Source organism: Meles meles, chromosome X (assembly GCF_922984935.1).
Source record: "Meles meles chromosome X, mMelMel3.1 paternal haplotype, whole genome shotgun sequence".
In the NCBI taxonomy this organism is placed as follows: domain Eukaryota; kingdom Metazoa; phylum Chordata; class Mammalia; order Carnivora; family Mustelidae; genus Meles; species Meles meles.
In genome coordinates, this window is record NC_060087.1 from 36677624 (window position 1) to 36693408 (window position 15785).

Sequence of the window (15785 nt, forward strand, 5' to 3'; positions counted from 1 at the left end):
TCGGCCCTCTGGACCAAGAGCCTGAGCCGGGTTATCGGCCCCCTACATCTCCGTCGTCCCCTTTCATTTGCTGGGGGCCAAAGCCACGAAAGCTGTTTTGATGCAGAAATCGCCTCCTACCTAGCTTGGACCCACCACCTTTCTGTTTTTAACTGTTTATCTGCAAAAATATTAGCCTCTGCGAGCTTGGTGATAATGAACCCTCCAGGTTCCTGTGGTAGGAGGCTTCGGGTTCCAGAAATTGTTTATTTTTCATTCATTGTGAAATACTAAGAGTTACGGAGCAGGTGTATACGTTGTTTTGTAATCTTTGTAGGGACTTCTGTGGGGACTAGAACTTATATGGGGATTTTTAAATATTTCCAATGGAACCTGCTTAAACTATGCATATTTTTGTGAAAGTTACATAGTTATAACCTTAATTGGATTTTCCACCGTGCAGTTTACAGGTGTGTGTAATTTCTTCGGATTGTCTTAGAATTGAACTGAGGGAGTTGTGGTTTTAAATATTCGTGCCTCATTCGTAGCCGTCTTTTACCTGGAAACTCATGAGCCTCCTAAATCTACCTAACGTTTGTATACCTTCACTTCTGAGGAAGAATCTGGGCTGTATTTATTGATTAGGAAACTTTTCAGCAGGTACTTAACCCTCTCTTGGAGCTCATTATCTACTCTAAGTGATTATATAGTAAGGACTCGTTGGCTTTCTTAATCCGTACACTTGAATTTAAAAATAGAGACTGCAAACTCTGCTTTAGATCTCCCTGGTCTACTGATTCAGTGGGCTGCCATTTTGGTTTCAGCAAATGCCTCTCAAGTTCTTAAAGATTAAGCTTTATTGTTCCAATGTCTGCATAGAGGGAAAAATAGAATATTTGAAATTGGTGTTCCCAAAGGTGAACTCAAAATGTTTGTTGTGTTTTGTTTTCTTTATTTGAAAAATAAGACATTTGGAGTATACGGATATTTTCCCCCTACCCTTTTTCCTGTATTTTTTTGTACGGACATTTAACTTGGAATTTTTAATGTGTTGTTTTAATGTTCTCATGCCATTTCTTCCTTTTGTTTGCTGACCTTGGTAGTTTCTGAGAGGAAAAATTTCTGGAGGGATTGAATAACGGCAAGAACAGTACATGTGAGAATCTAAATTCTTCAGAAAGTTCCTTTGAAGGGCAGAGTTTACCTTTCACCAAATTATTGTAATCCCCTGTTGGTGTTCCATACTTCTCTTATTTTATTGATGGAATGCTCAAGTAGGATTTACTCTGGATCTTTTTTTCTTCCAGGATCTTGAAATAAATATTCTGACATCTCAAGAAGATGAGGGATTTCGTCGATGTCTCTTCAAAGATAATTTTTTTTCAGATGGTATTAATAATGCTGTTTATAGCTTTTGAAAATGGATATTTGTCATGAATTTGTTAGTCAAGTTCTTGATTAGTTGGACACAAGCAAGCATTCTTTCAGTTTACTTTTATAAGGTTAACTTTAATGAAGTTTTTATATTTCATTTCTAGAATTTTTAATATTGAAACCAGTCTTTGTTTAAATTAGGTTAAGGAAAGTTGTTCAAAATATATGGGGGGTGTGTTACAGATCAGTCTTGTAACTCTTTTGGGCACTTTTGGAAAGGCTCTTATTCTGTGGTTCTTGAGCTAGTTGGGTTTGTTTTTTGGTGGGGTTGCTTTGTTTTGCTTTTGAATTCTAAAATAATGTGATGGTTTCATAATAGCCTGCATTATATATCCCCTCTTGCTGGTACGTTTTCCGAATCTTGATACTTTTTTTCCCCCTAAAAATTGAGGGGGGAGATTTTAGTTTCCCCTCCTTTTTTGTTTTTGTTTTTGGTTGTTTTGTTTTGTTTTTGTTTTTTTGAGTTGTATTTTTGAAAGCTGCCCTTTTTGTTGCTAAGTTCTTGTCTTAGTATAGGGTCTAATGTTAATGTTTGGGAAAGGGGTTAATATGTTGACCCTCAAACCTGACTGCACATTAGAATCACTTAAGGGAGTTTGTGGGGGGGGAATATTGATGGCTGGATCTCACTCTGATACTGATTAGGTCTGATAGGGGTCCTGGGCAAAGGTTATGTTAAAACCACTGTGGATGATTTTCATGCAGTCAGAGTTGAATACCACTGTTAATGCTGTTAGCCATGTTCTTATTGAACTTTCAAGCATTTAAATAAGATGGATTTTTTTTCCTCAAATATTTTCAGTTATCACCATAAATAATGTTGTCTCCATCATATAGGTGAGGGATTGAGGTCTGTCAACCAGTGGTGTTTCAGCTACGGTGCCACATTAAAGAAATGAGACTGATCACTATTTTTAAAAAACATTTGGAACTTTCGTCTGTTTCCTGAACCAGAGTAGCTTTAGATGAAAATTTTAATAAAAATCTGACAATTATCTGCAACTTGGGAAATAAGTTAGTTAGCCAGGGAGGTGCTAAAAGCTTTGCAGCAAGTAGGTTCTTCCTCTTCCATATGTCTCCCAACATGTTCTGGTTGATAGTTTAGTTGGTGGGTGTGTTTATGACTAAAATAATGTTAGGCAACATAACGTTCCTAAAAGATGTAAAATCCAGGCATTTGTCTCCCAGTAATTTATTTAAATCGTCTCATAAATGAACATTTAGTATCATGTGAGCTTCTATTATCTCAATTTGAAAATACTGAGTTTTATTTAGCTTGGTTTAAAATCAGTGTAATTTTTACAAAACGTTTTCAAAACTAGAGGTCTCATTTTGCGTTTTCATAGTATCAGTTTAATGGAATAAAGGAAATAGCATTAAACGCCTTTATTTGGTGTTTATTTCTCTTAATTCTCTTGGTCCGTTGTGTGAAATTCTGTATTGAGGCTGCGGAGAAAGCCTGCTAATGCAGAATCAAGGAGCTTTCTTAATGCGGCACAAAATCTCAAAGATCTTTCTATTAATGGTCATTGTAATCTTATTTTCTATGGTATAAAGTATGGAAAGGAAAAGACTTTATGGAACTTTTGATACTAATATTTTTTGGTGTTTGAATTAATCATTCAGTTATTACTGTTGAATATAAAGTAATGACCAATGTAATATACTTTTAAGGAATAAGAAGTGAAAAAGTACACTGTTAAGATACTTTTCCTAAATTTATTCTTCATATGTGCATGTTCTAGTCTTGTGGGCTTCGGCATGCATGCACACACTACACATGTATTCTACAAGGGTTTTTAGTTCTATTTCCAGCTACTGTCTAACAATGATTTTCTACCTCAGCTGTGTATCAGAATCACCTGTAGAGCTTTTCCAAAAATTTTCCCCCCCAAAAAATGGTTATTTTCCTAGGTCTTACACTCTGGAAATCATGATTGAGTTAGTTTGGGGTAGAAACTAGGCATTTAAAAAACTCAAAAAATATTTCTGATGTCCAGCTTGGGGGTTCTTTGCAATTCATTTGAGGAAAAGGGAAGGGCTGAGATTTTTTGAGTTTTGTGGCCTATCATTAGGCAGTAATATTCTCACTTGAGTTTAATTTTGCCACTCACACTGTCAAAAATTCCAGGGGCGCCTGGGTGGCTCAGTCGTTTAAGTGGCTGCTTCCCGCTCAGGTCATGATCCCAGAGTCCTGGGATCAGTCCCCCCATCTGGCTCCCTGCTCAGTGGAGAGCCTGCTTCTCCCTTTGCCTCTGCCTGCTGCTCTGTCTACTTGTGCTTCTCTCTCTATCTCTGTCAAATAAATAAAAATAAAATAAAAAAAAATTCCAGACACAAGGTAGCAAAAAGTTTAGAAGCTAGATTAATAGCTGGGAGAGACCAGGATTCCAGAGTTTCATGTATACACACAGACACACACACCCAAAAATTCATTATCTCTTACTGAGCACCTTCTTGGGAGTCAAGGTTCCAGCTCTAATACTAGCTTATTAATACCTGTTTTAAGACATTAGTTTGCTTTTAATTCGTTCAGCAAATATTTATTGGGCATCTGCTATATGCCAGGTCCTTTTCTAGAGATTGCTGTTGTATAGAAGCTTATGTTGTATGAAGTGAGGAGCATTGGACTGGCTGATTGTCCAAAGTCTTTCTTAGCTCTGATTTTGTCATTCTTTATTGTGCCTCATGGATGGGGATACTGAATTTTGTTATAAAAATATACCTAACTATGGTATAATCCAATAGAATTTTCCTTTTATCTTTCAGTTTCTTTTAAATAGAATTTCATTCTGATCTCTAGTCTTCTCCAGTGAGTACAAATGTCAAATACAGTATGCGAATTCTTGCATATTGAGTTTAAGAATAGCTGTACTTGTAATGCTTTTAATTTTTGGCCAGGAATTACATACTGTGCTGTTCAGCCCTTCCTCCTGCCATTCCTTTTTTGTATTGGTGCTCTGTCGGTTACCTCTATGCTATTGGTGTTTTTTGTTTGTTTCACTTTGTTTAGATGCTTTGGTTTAAATTTTAGATTTGTGGCATTCGTCTTATCAGACTCAAGATCCTGTCACTGATACATCTCTAGTACCTAGAAAGTGCCTGGCACATAGGTATTCAGTAATTATTTGTTGGATGAATAGTCAATTTACCATATTCTATTCTTTGTGAGTATGATGTCTCTATTTTTTCTCTTTTTTTCTAATTCTCTTTATTACTTGGAGTTACTTAACTTGACCTGATAATTGTCTTTTATTTTGTATTCATTTTATTTATTTATTTTTAAAGATTTTATCTATTTGAGTGAGAGAGAGAGCACGAGCAGGGAGGAGGAGAGGGTAAGGGAGAAGCAGACTCCCTGCTGAGCAGGGAGCCTTATGTGGGACTCCATCCCAGGACCCTAGGATCATGACCTGATCCGAAGGCAGAAGCTTAACTGACTGAGCCACCCAGGCGCCCTGATAGTTGTTCTATGATGAGCAGTCCTGGAGGGAGTCTTAGACCTCAAACTCCTTGTTTTTCAGATGAAGAACATGGCTTGAAAAGCTGCTGAAGTAGCTTGACTAAGGTAGTGTGCATAGACTACGTTCTGCATGAAGCTCTTTCCATATTTAAGAAGGCATAGTAACTCTTCTTTGATTTCTGTTACCTTTGTAGTCACTGTCCTAAAATTCACACTTAAATTTCTCTCTGATGATGGATAATGGGTAATAAGGTCAGCAGTTCTGTCCTTTACCTTCGTGTATTATGGAGCATGTAGAATAATACTCTTTACAATAACTGCCTGAATGGCAAAATCTGGAGGAATATCTGACTCCCAATACCTAGAACTGCATACAAAATTGATGTATCATCACGTTTGGGCTTCTTTCAGTTTATCCTTCTGTAACTGATCAATCATGGAAGTTTTGAACACTTTAGACCCATATTGATTGGCCAGCCATTATTAGAGGAATTGTTTTCCTTGGCATGAGTTTGAGCTGGTTGTCTTGGATCCCATCCTTGGTTGCAGAGCCTATGAAGTAGGAAGAGAAGAAAATTTAGATGGAAAGAAAAAAAAAAGGAGTAGAAGACGACTCCCTTTCCTATGAGGAAAGTAACTATTTATGCCAGTTTCCTTCCTACTGGCTTTGGTGTTTTTAATCTGAGTTTGGGTTGTTAGATCTCTCTTATGGTCTTTTCTCTCGGTTGGTTACTTCTAAGAACTGAGTATGTCTACTCAGACAGCAGAAAGCATGGAAATTATTACATGGCATTAGACCCATGTTGTATCTAACAGAGTATTCTGCCCCTGATCAAGGTAGTGTATAAAGATTTGGTTGTTTTCCTTGATAATACCTCCCGAATTAAAATCGGGGATCAGCAAACTTCTCGGTAAAAAGCCAGATCAGAAATGTTTTAGGTTTTGTGTGCTACGAGGAGAAATTAAGGATATTGGGTTAATTTTCTGTGGGTGAAATTCAAAATATGATTGTGCAATTATTTGTAATTTGGGTCTAATGAGAATAGAATGGGAGGGCTCATAAATATTTTTTTTTTTTTTTGCGCCTAATGGAGGATTTAAAGTTAGTGTTCCCTGTCATTAAATTGGTTGTAAATATTCCTGTGTGAAATGCATTCTCAGCTTGTGGGCTATATAAAAACAGGAGGTTGGATTTGGTCTGTGAGCATAATTTGCCAGCCCTGGTTTAGGGCAATGTTCTAAAACCTGGAGGGTTTGTTAAAACAGATTTCTAGGCCCTGCCCCCTGAGTTTGATTCAGTAAGTATGGGATGGAGCTCAAGAGTGTGTATTTCTAACAAGTTCCCAAGTATGGAACTACCTTTGGAGAATTACTGGCTTAGAGACGAATTCCAGCATATTTTACCTTTCTTCGGGCTTATCATTTTGTCTAATCTTACTTGAATCCTTTGTATTTCGTACTTGACTTTAAATTCTGCACTTAACATGTTTAATGGTTATTATGTTCTAGGTATTGTACCAGACAACAGAGATATAAGGTGGGCAAAACATGTTCCTGTCATATATACTGGTTAGAGTGAGTTTAAAAATCAGTTTCTGGGGCACCTGGGTGACCCAAGTGGTTAAGTGTCTGATTTTGGCTTAGGTCATGATCCCGGGGGGGCCTAGAATTGAGTTGGGCTCCCCACTCAGCGGGGATTTGGCTTGTCCCTCTGCCCCTCCCTCTGCTCATATTCACACCACATACTCTCTCTCAGATAAATAAATAAATTTTTTTTAAGATTTTATTTGGTTATTTGACAGAGATCACAAATAGGCAGAGAGGCAAGCAGATAGAAAGGGGCAGGGAAGCAGGCTCCTTGCAGAGCAGAGAGCCTGATGTAGGGCTCGATATGGAGCTCAATCCCAGGACCTTGGGATCATGACCTGAGCCGAAGGCAGAGGCTTTAACTCACTGAGCCACCCAGGCGCCCCAAAGCTTATTTTTATTTTTAAAAGATTTTATTTATTTATTTGACGGAGAGAGGGAGAGAGAAAGAGCACGAGCAGGGGGAGTGGCAGAGGGAAAAGCAGCCACCTTGCTGAGCAGGGAGTCCGATATGGGGCTCAGTCTCAGACCATTGGGATCATGACCTGAGCCAAAGGCAGATGCTTCACTGACTGAGCCACCCAGACACCGCCTCCCCAAGCTTACTTTTAAATACTTAAACCAATTTGTTATTTGATGGAAGGCTTTCTAAAGATGCTGTATACTTTATAATTTTTCATCTGATTATGAAATTAATGTATTCTGTTAAAATGTTTGGGTAGCACGTAGGAATAAAAGGAAAAAGAAAACGCAAACCCCACCACCAATAATTCCATCATGTAGAAGCAACCATATTATTTAGATGTGTGTTAAATTAAAAGTTCTCATCAGTTATGTAATTCACTGCGTCATGTATCCTCATGTCTGCTGTCCTCTGCCTCCACTTACTCCTGTCTCAGGCCTTGAGTGTGTGCCATTTGTTCATCCTGCGTAGGAGACGGTTTTCATGTCCCTCTTCCCTCACCTGCTCCCCTTTCAGCTACTGCATTTGTAAACACTGCTGCAGACTTTCATTAAGAAGTTGATTTTCATATAACTTTGTAACTCAATTTCCCACCATTTTTTTCTTTATTCCCCCATCTTTCATCTCCATACACTCCTTATTCTTTCACACTTCTGTTATTTTATTTCTTCAATACCCTTTTTAGGAGTTTCTTATTCTTTGTGTCAGCTGGAGGCTCCAAACTTAATACCCTTGAGATAGGGAACTGATTAGGGTTATAAGTCTTTAACATTACTGGGTAGGTTGTGCTCATTGGTTATGTTGGTTGACTTTGTTCAGTGGTGGATGAAATAACACTGACACAGGATATTAAGTATGGCATATGTGTAGTAAAGCTTATATGTGAAAGGTGAGGTGTAATTAGGGATTTTATAATACTTTCCTTCATTCTGAGAGTTGGAAAAAGCTCTAGGAACATGTGAATCTATTGTTTGGCTTTAGAATATTTAATTTCTATCACATTTTCAGGGATGTGTTCTGTATGAAAGGGAAAGGTACTGCCTAGGCTCTTGTGAAAGTGATTGCAGAAAAATTCATTTACTCCTATTTAATCAGTATGTTTACAGCGGTTTATTATATCCTTTGTAGATACAAATCAGTTATCCAAAGTTCTTGTTAGTTTTTGACTTTGAGTGTGTTGAGCTGGGGTGAAAGGGATTATAAGTCCAGGCTGAGGGTGGGAGGAGGAACCTAATGTATTCCCTGCAGGTATATTCCTTGTCTGACTGGATGTCATTATCTGAGCCATATAAATGTCAGCTGTCTGAAATTGCTTCTACTCAGGCATTACCTAAGTTATTATCAGTGCATCATGGGAAGAAGAATCATCAGTGAAAGGAGAAATGGCAAGATTCTTTGGCTTCTGTTCATCTGCACAGCCGCAGGAATCATGTCCCTCAACTCTTCCTGCTTCCTCCAAATATTCCTCAGAATTGGGGCACCTGACTGGCTCAGTCGGTGGAACATGCAACTCTTGATCTCAGGGTCATTAGTTCAAGCCCCATGTTGCATGTAGAACTTACTTAAAAATTTAAAAATGCTGCCTAGAATTTACCATGGAAGCTTTATCCAAACGAGGTCATTCTGACATAATTCCAGGCTGCTTTTCCAGGGTGATTTCTTTTTCTCCCATCTAATCAATTCATACTTGATGTGGATGCCCCAGCCTTTCCTATTCCCATGGTTTTACTTCTTTGAGCTTCATCTCCCCTTTATGGCTAGCCTCCAATGTCTAGCTCACAAGCTGTATTCATGAAGTATTTTCTTTTCTTTTTTCTTAAGATCTTATTTATTTGACAGAGATCACAAGTAAGCAGAGAGACAGGCGGGTTGAGGGGAAGTAGGTTCCCCGCTGAGCAGAGAGCCCCATGTGGGGCTCCATTCCAGGACCCCGAGATCATGACCTGAGCTGTAGGCAGAGGCTTAACCCACTGAGCCACCTAGGCACCCCTGAAGTATTTCCTTTAGTTGGAAATTGGTCTTTACTTTCTCTGAATTCTGGTAGCATTTTTCCTGTGCTTTTCTTTTGGTCTTAACTTACTGTTTATTTGTGTTTCTTCAGATAAAGCCCCTGGAAGGTGGCTCTGGAAGTTCCGGAGGCTCAGTTAAGTCTGAACTGTCTTTTCTGGGGGTCCGAACCTACCTCAGCCTGATGGAGAGAGTGGTATAGTAGGTAGTAAAGAGCTCTAATCTTAGTCCAAGTGTAGATTACAGTTGTAATTTCTTTACCAACTAGTGAGCAAGTTACTTAACCTCCATGAAATCGTAAAGTGAAGGCTTTGGATTGGGTGATTGTTTTCTTAAAACAATTGAATTCATTAATACCATACTGGCGCAAGGGATACAAAGGTGATTAATTCTTATAAGCTTTATTGTCTAGCAAGTTAGGCAATTAATTATACATGTGTTAAGTGCTATGTTACATAGAGGTGTGAAAAATGGAGTAGTAGAAGAGATGAAGAAACCATTGTAAGTTGAGGTTGAGTGAGGTTTGCTGTTGTTTAGAAGTGTGCTCTTTTGGTGGCCCTGTGAATTAAAGCAGGGACTTCTGGGCAGAGGGAGCAACTTGAGATCAGGGTTGGTTTGTTGGTTTTTGTTTTGTTTTAGGGCGAGTATGTGCACACAGGGAGGGATGGGAGTGGGAGTTGGGGGGAAGGGCAGAGAGAAGGGGAGAGAGTATCAAGCAGGCTCCACAGAGTGTGGAGCCCTATGTGGGGCTCCATCTCAAGACCCTGAGATCACAACCTGAGCTGAAACCAAGAGTCGGATGCTTAACCAACTGAGCCACCCAGGCGCCCCAAGATCAGGGTTTTTAATCTTTTTTTTTTTTTTAAGATTTTGTTTATTTATTTGACAGAGATCACAAGTAGGCAGAGAAGCAGGCAGAGAGTGAGAGGGAAGCAGGCTCCCCGCCCAGCAGAGAGCCGGATGCGGAACTCGATCCCAGGACCCTGAGATCATGACCTGAGCCAAAGGCAGCGGCTTAGACCACTGAGCCACCCAGGCGCCCAGGGTTTTTAATCTTAACAGTATTGACACTTGGAGCCAGATGATTCTTTGTGGTATGGGGTGCTCTCCTATTCCTTTTCTGGCCTCTACCAACAAGATGCCAGTAGTACCTCCTCCCCTCCCATTTTGATAACTAAAAATATTTCCAGACATTGCCAACTGTGTCCTGGAAACAAAATTTGAGAACCACTACTTGAAATGGAGGAATGGAAGTGAAACTGCAGTGTTTTAGAGAAAAGTTAGTAGACTATAGAAGGAGCATTGGAGATAATTGGGAGGGAAGGGATTGTGGGAGGTGAGGCTAGATCACAAGGGACGAACTTGGGTGCCACATTAGGGCACTTCTATTTTGTTTTTAGGGTAATGAGATGGACCTTTAAGTTAAGTGAGAAATGATTGGGTTTGTGTTTTTGAAAGATAATTCTGATGGCACTGTGGCAGACATGTCAGAGGAGAGCTGGGGAGCAGAGAATTTGAGGCAGTATTTTTTTTTTTTTTTAATATTTTTAATTTATTTGACAGAGAAATCACAACTAGGCAGAGAGGCAGGCAGAGAGAGAGGAGGAAGCAGGCTCCCTGCGGAGCAGAGAGCCCGATGCGGGGCTCGATCCCAGGACTCTGGGATCATGACCTGAGCCGAAGGCAGAGGCTTAACCCACTGAGCCACCCAGGCGCCCCTGAGGCAGTATTTTTAACATTGGCTGAGAGAATGTAAGAGAATGGTTGAGGGAATGCAATAAAGGAAAAGAGCTACCTGGGACTCCCCTTGAATAAGGGAGTTCCTGCTAATTTGACTTTGGCTTCCATCATTGAAGTGAGTGTTGAGCTGAAAAGCAAAGCACCTTTATTGTCTTCCCTTTTCTCAGCTCTTCCCCCATTCCCAATTTCATCTCTCCACTTGAGAGCTTCTGACTGTCGATATGTCTTGAAAGGTCATAGAGAGGAGTCTGGGTTATAGAATGACTTTTCCCAGTGTGGCTCTGTTACTTAAACAGTAGATTATCAGAGCACATGCTTTCTTACCTCCTCCCTCCCTTAAAATGTGGGGGACTAGAATCTGGTATCCAGAGACTGTTAACTGTTGGCTCACCATGGTTTGTATAGGCATTATTTTACAGCTTTTAAATTAGATTGATACACAAAGGTAGAATAATAATCTTACTGTTTAAATAATTCCATCGCTCCTAGTTTGGAGGGTTTTTTTTGTTTCAAAACAGTATTCGTATTTGAATTGAAAATGGTGTAGTCAGTGGAAGGGTATTGGACTTAAATTAGAAGGGCTGTGTTTTAGTTCCAGTTATCCTGCTCTCTGTTAATCGCTTAATTCTTGGGTCGTCATTACTCTTATCTTTAAAAGAGATGACTTAAGCTACCACTTTTTTTTTGAGTTAATAAATTTTATCTTTATCCCTAGAGATGTATGAATTCCAGAGAAGAAAATTTTTCAAGTAAAGGAAAATGGGAAAGGTAAAAAAAAGAGTTAATAGATTTAGGAGTTGTTGGATTTGGATTGACAAGTAAAGAGAGGGATAAGAAAATAATTTGAATGTTACCTTTAACTTGTTTTTCCTTTCTGTGTCTGTGTGTCTGGATTTTTCTGGAGGGCTTTGTTTTACTTAGATTCTTGTGGGCTAATTGTGCTTGGCCGACAGCTTGTAGTGTGAATTTAGGGAGCACAGAGTTGGTAGCCAGGACATAATTTCTTGGCTGGCAAAGCAGCCTAAAGTTTGGTTAAGTTTTCATCTGAAGTCTAGCTTAAGCTTTAAGGACAAACTGCTGTTAAAAAATGATGTAGCCAGCCAGGGAAAATAATATTTGGGAGAAGTTTTTTTTGAATTGAGAATGAAGTACGCAGATAAATATAGTAGCAGTGGTTTGTCTGGTGCAGATGGTTTCAGAGAAAATGTTGATACCTTATTTTTCATCACTACAAGAGAAGTAGCAAAAGAAATTATTTTTTTTTAATTCATTATTTTCATTGTATATCATTAGGCCAGTCATTCTCAAACTTACTGCTCTTAGGACCCCTTTATAATTATTAAGGCCTCAAAGAGCTTTTGTTTATGTCAAGTTAATATCCTTTGATGTTTACTATTTTGGAAGGTAAAGTGGGAAAAAGTTTTAAACCTGTGTATGTGTTTGAAACTAAAACTAATTGCATAGTTTTTAAAAAAAATATTTATTTAAGAGAAGCAGGTGAGAACAAGAGGTGTGTTGCAGAGGGAGAGAGAGAAGCAAGCTCTCCACTGAGCAGGGAGCCCAACATGGGGCTCCATCCCAGGACCTCAAGATCATGACCAGAGCTAAAGGGAGATGCTTGACTAACTAGGCCACTCAGGTGCCCCAAACCCGTTGTATGTTAATGTAAATAATACTTTTATGAAAAATAACTTTTCCAAGAAAACAAAAATCAGTAAGCAGCATTGCATTCTCCTACATTTTTGCAAGCATCTCATATTTGGTGTAATAGAAGGAAGCTAGTTTCTGCCTTTAATCTCTTGTGATAGCATACATCATGTAGCCTTTGCCAGAACTCCACTGTACGCTGAAGAGAGAATGACCCTAACAGTAGCAAATCAAGTCTTCTTATTATGAAAACAGTTTTACTTTTTGGATCTCCTGAAAGGGTGTCAGTGGACCACACCTTGAGAACCAGTGCTTTAGACTCCCAAAGGAAGTTTGACATTATTTTTCGAGTGGCTTGCATAGTATAAGTTTTTATTTTTTAAATTTTATTTATTTATTTATTTTTTTAAAGATTTTATTTATTTAACAGAGAGACACAGAGAGAGGGAACACAAGCAGGGGGAGCTGGAGAGGGCGAGGGAGAAGCAGGCTTCCTGCTGGGCACGGACCCCCCCCCCCCACCATGCTGGCCTTGATCCCAGGACACTGAGATCATGACCTGAGCCGAAGGCAGCTGCCTAACGACTGAGCCACCCAGGTGTCCTAAATTTATATTTTTTTAAATTGAGGTATAAGTTGTATATAGTGGAGACCACAAGTCTGATAGATTGATAGATTTTTTTTTAACAAATGTACACATCTGTGCAACAACCACTTAGATCACTCTATCCATCCCAGAAAACTCCTTTATTCCCCTCCCGAAAAGAAACCCCAGTACTCTCTCTTTATTTTACTTTATTTTTCATTTGGTGGTGGTGGGGGGGTGAATTCACAATGTTGTGGGGCTTGAACTCAACAATGTTGTGATCAAGACCTGAGCTGAGATGGAGTCAGATGCTCAACCAACTGAGCCACCCAGGTGCCCCCTTATTCTGTCTTTCAGTGAATTACTTATGCCTGTTTGTGAGCTTCATATAAATGCAATAATATAATAAACACTTTTGTGTTTGGCTTCTTTTGCCCCACATGATTAATTTGTTTTTCATTACTGTGTAGTCATTGTGTGAAAGACACCATGATTGACTTATCCATTCTACTGTGTGTGGACATTTGGATTGTTCATAAGATTTTCCCTGATTATAAAGAAAGTTGTCATGATCCTTTTAATACATGTCTTTCAGTGTACACCCAGAAGTGGAATTGCTAGGTTATAGTATATGCAGATACATACACTATATACATTGGTTTTGGTAGATATTGCAAAACAGATTTCCCAAGTTGTTGGTGTACCAGTTTGCAATCCCACCACTGTAGCTGCTATTGCTTGCTTTCTTTTTCTTTTTTTTCTATTGTTCTAACTTAACAGTATCGTCAGTCCTTTTTTTTTTTTAAAAAGATTTTATTTATTTATTTGACAGAGAGATCGCAAGTAGGTAGAGAGGCAGGCAGAGAGAGGAGGAAGCAGGCTCCCTGCTGAGCAGAGAGCCTGATGTGGGGCTCGATCCCAGGACCCTGAGATCATGACCTGAGCCGAAGGCAGAGGCACAACCTACTGAGCCACCCAGGTTCCCCTCGTCAGTTCTTTTAATGTTAGCTGGTTTAGTAGAGGTTTAGGAATCTCCAGTTGTGGTCTAAATATTCATTTGCTTTTATCTAATGATGTTTAGAACCTGTGTACTGGTTTTTTGGCTATTTAACTCTTTACCTGTAAAATCTGAAGTTTGGCTAGTAGACAGCTTGAAGCCTCTTGTGGCTCAAAATCGCTAGTCAAGTGAATTCTTGAAAATACGAGGTATTTTTTAATGAACTTAACTGATACTGAAAATGAGGTTAAGCATTGCCCTTAATTGAAAGAAAGTTATGCATGTTTGGCTTTAGAGTATGTCTGGAAAGATCTTTCCTTTTAAGAGAGTCAGTACTTGAGATTAAAATACGGCCTTTAGAAATACCAAGAAGACAGGAAATAACAAGTGTTGGTGAGAATGTGGAGAAAAGGGAACTGTTGTGCACTGTTGGGAATGTAAATTGGTGCAGCCACTATGGAAAACAGTATGGAGTTTCCTCAAAAGATTAAAAATAGAAATGCCATGTGACCCAATAAGTCCACTACTGGGTATTAATCTGAGAAAAATGAAAATGCTAACTCAAGTACATTTATGCACCTCCATGTTTCTTGCAGCTCTATTTACAGTAGCCAAAATATAGAAAGACTTTTTAAACTGTGAAGAAATGGATAAAGAAATTGTGTATTACATTGTGTGTATATATACAATGGGATGTTACTCAGACATAAGAATGAATCTTGGGGTGCCCAGGTGGCTCAGTGGGTTAAGCCTCTGCCTTTGGCTCAGGTCATGATCTCAGGGTCTTGGGATTGAGCCCTTCATTGGGCTCTCTGCTCAGCAGGGAGCCTGCTTCCCCCACTCTCTCTCTGCCTGCCTCTCTGCCTACTTGTGATCTCTGTCAAATAAATAAATAAAATCTTAAAAAAAAAAAAAAGAATCTTGCCATTGGTGACCGTGTGTATGGACCTGGAGGGCATTATGCCAACTGAAATCAGTCAAGGACAAAATACCGTATGATCTCTTATATATGGAATCAGAAAAACAAAAATCAGGCTCAGAGAAATGGAGAAAAAGTTGATGTTTGCCAGAAGTGGAGAGTGGGGAAGAGATTAATGGATGAAATGGGGGTCAAAGAGAAAAAAGTGAGGGGGCCCTTGGCTGGCTCAGTCAGAGCATGTGACTCCTGATCTTGGGGTTGTGTGAGTTCAAACCCCACATTGGGCCTGGAGCCTAGCCCCCCCAAAATAAATAAAAACAAAATCAAATGTGTTCAATGTCCATAGAGAGAAATTAATGAACCAGGAAGCTTACTTGATTCAGCATTGGTTACACTGTTCAGTAATTCTGTGCATTCCAGTAAATGTCTAAGCTTAGCTATGGTTCTTTTTTGTGTGAAATTCACACTTGCAAGATGCATTTTAAAGCATTTACTTGCTGTCCTCCTTCGGTAAATTCTGGAAGAGCTAAAACAGTTGTTACGATTCTGTCTTAAGGGTCTGGTAGGGAGTTAGGTATCAGTAATGTCACCAGGGAAAATTGTCTTTTTCATAGATTCCCCCCCCCATCCTGGTTTTAATTAACCAGATTTCACCTGTATAAACATGTCTTAAGGAATGGGTAAGGATATAGATAATCCTTGAAAACCCGTAAGAGTGTATGATTTATTTTAACATGATTGCATATGTTTTACTTATCAGTGAGCTTTTTGTATAGGCCAAATTTTCTTTGTCGAAATGTAACACCAAATGCTGGAGATAGGAGAAATGATGTTATGAAGGCCACTCAGTGGTACTTGAGGTGATTGGTGCTAGTCTTTTGATCCACTTATTCTGAACTACTGTTAACATTGGCTACATTATCCTATTCCATACTGCTGCTTTTGCCTTTTCTTCTCTGTCCC

At 39.1% G+C, this 15785-nt stretch overlaps 1 protein-coding gene across 6 annotated transcripts in view; it reads left to right on the top strand.

Annotated features, from left to right (window-relative positions):
* USP9X (ubiquitin specific peptidase 9 X-linked) overlaps positions 1 to 15785 on the top strand; it is a 161484-nt gene that overhangs the window by 28487 nt on the left and 117212 nt on the right. The window contains exon 2 of one of the 6 annotated variants that reach the window (XM_045994872.1): positions 1287 to 1368. The exons of the other annotated variants lie outside the window; for them this stretch is intronic. The gene's annotated coding sequence lies outside the window, so the exon portion shown is untranslated. The remainder of the gene's footprint in view (positions 1 to 1286; positions 1369 to 15785) is intronic. 6 annotated transcript variants of the gene reach the window in all.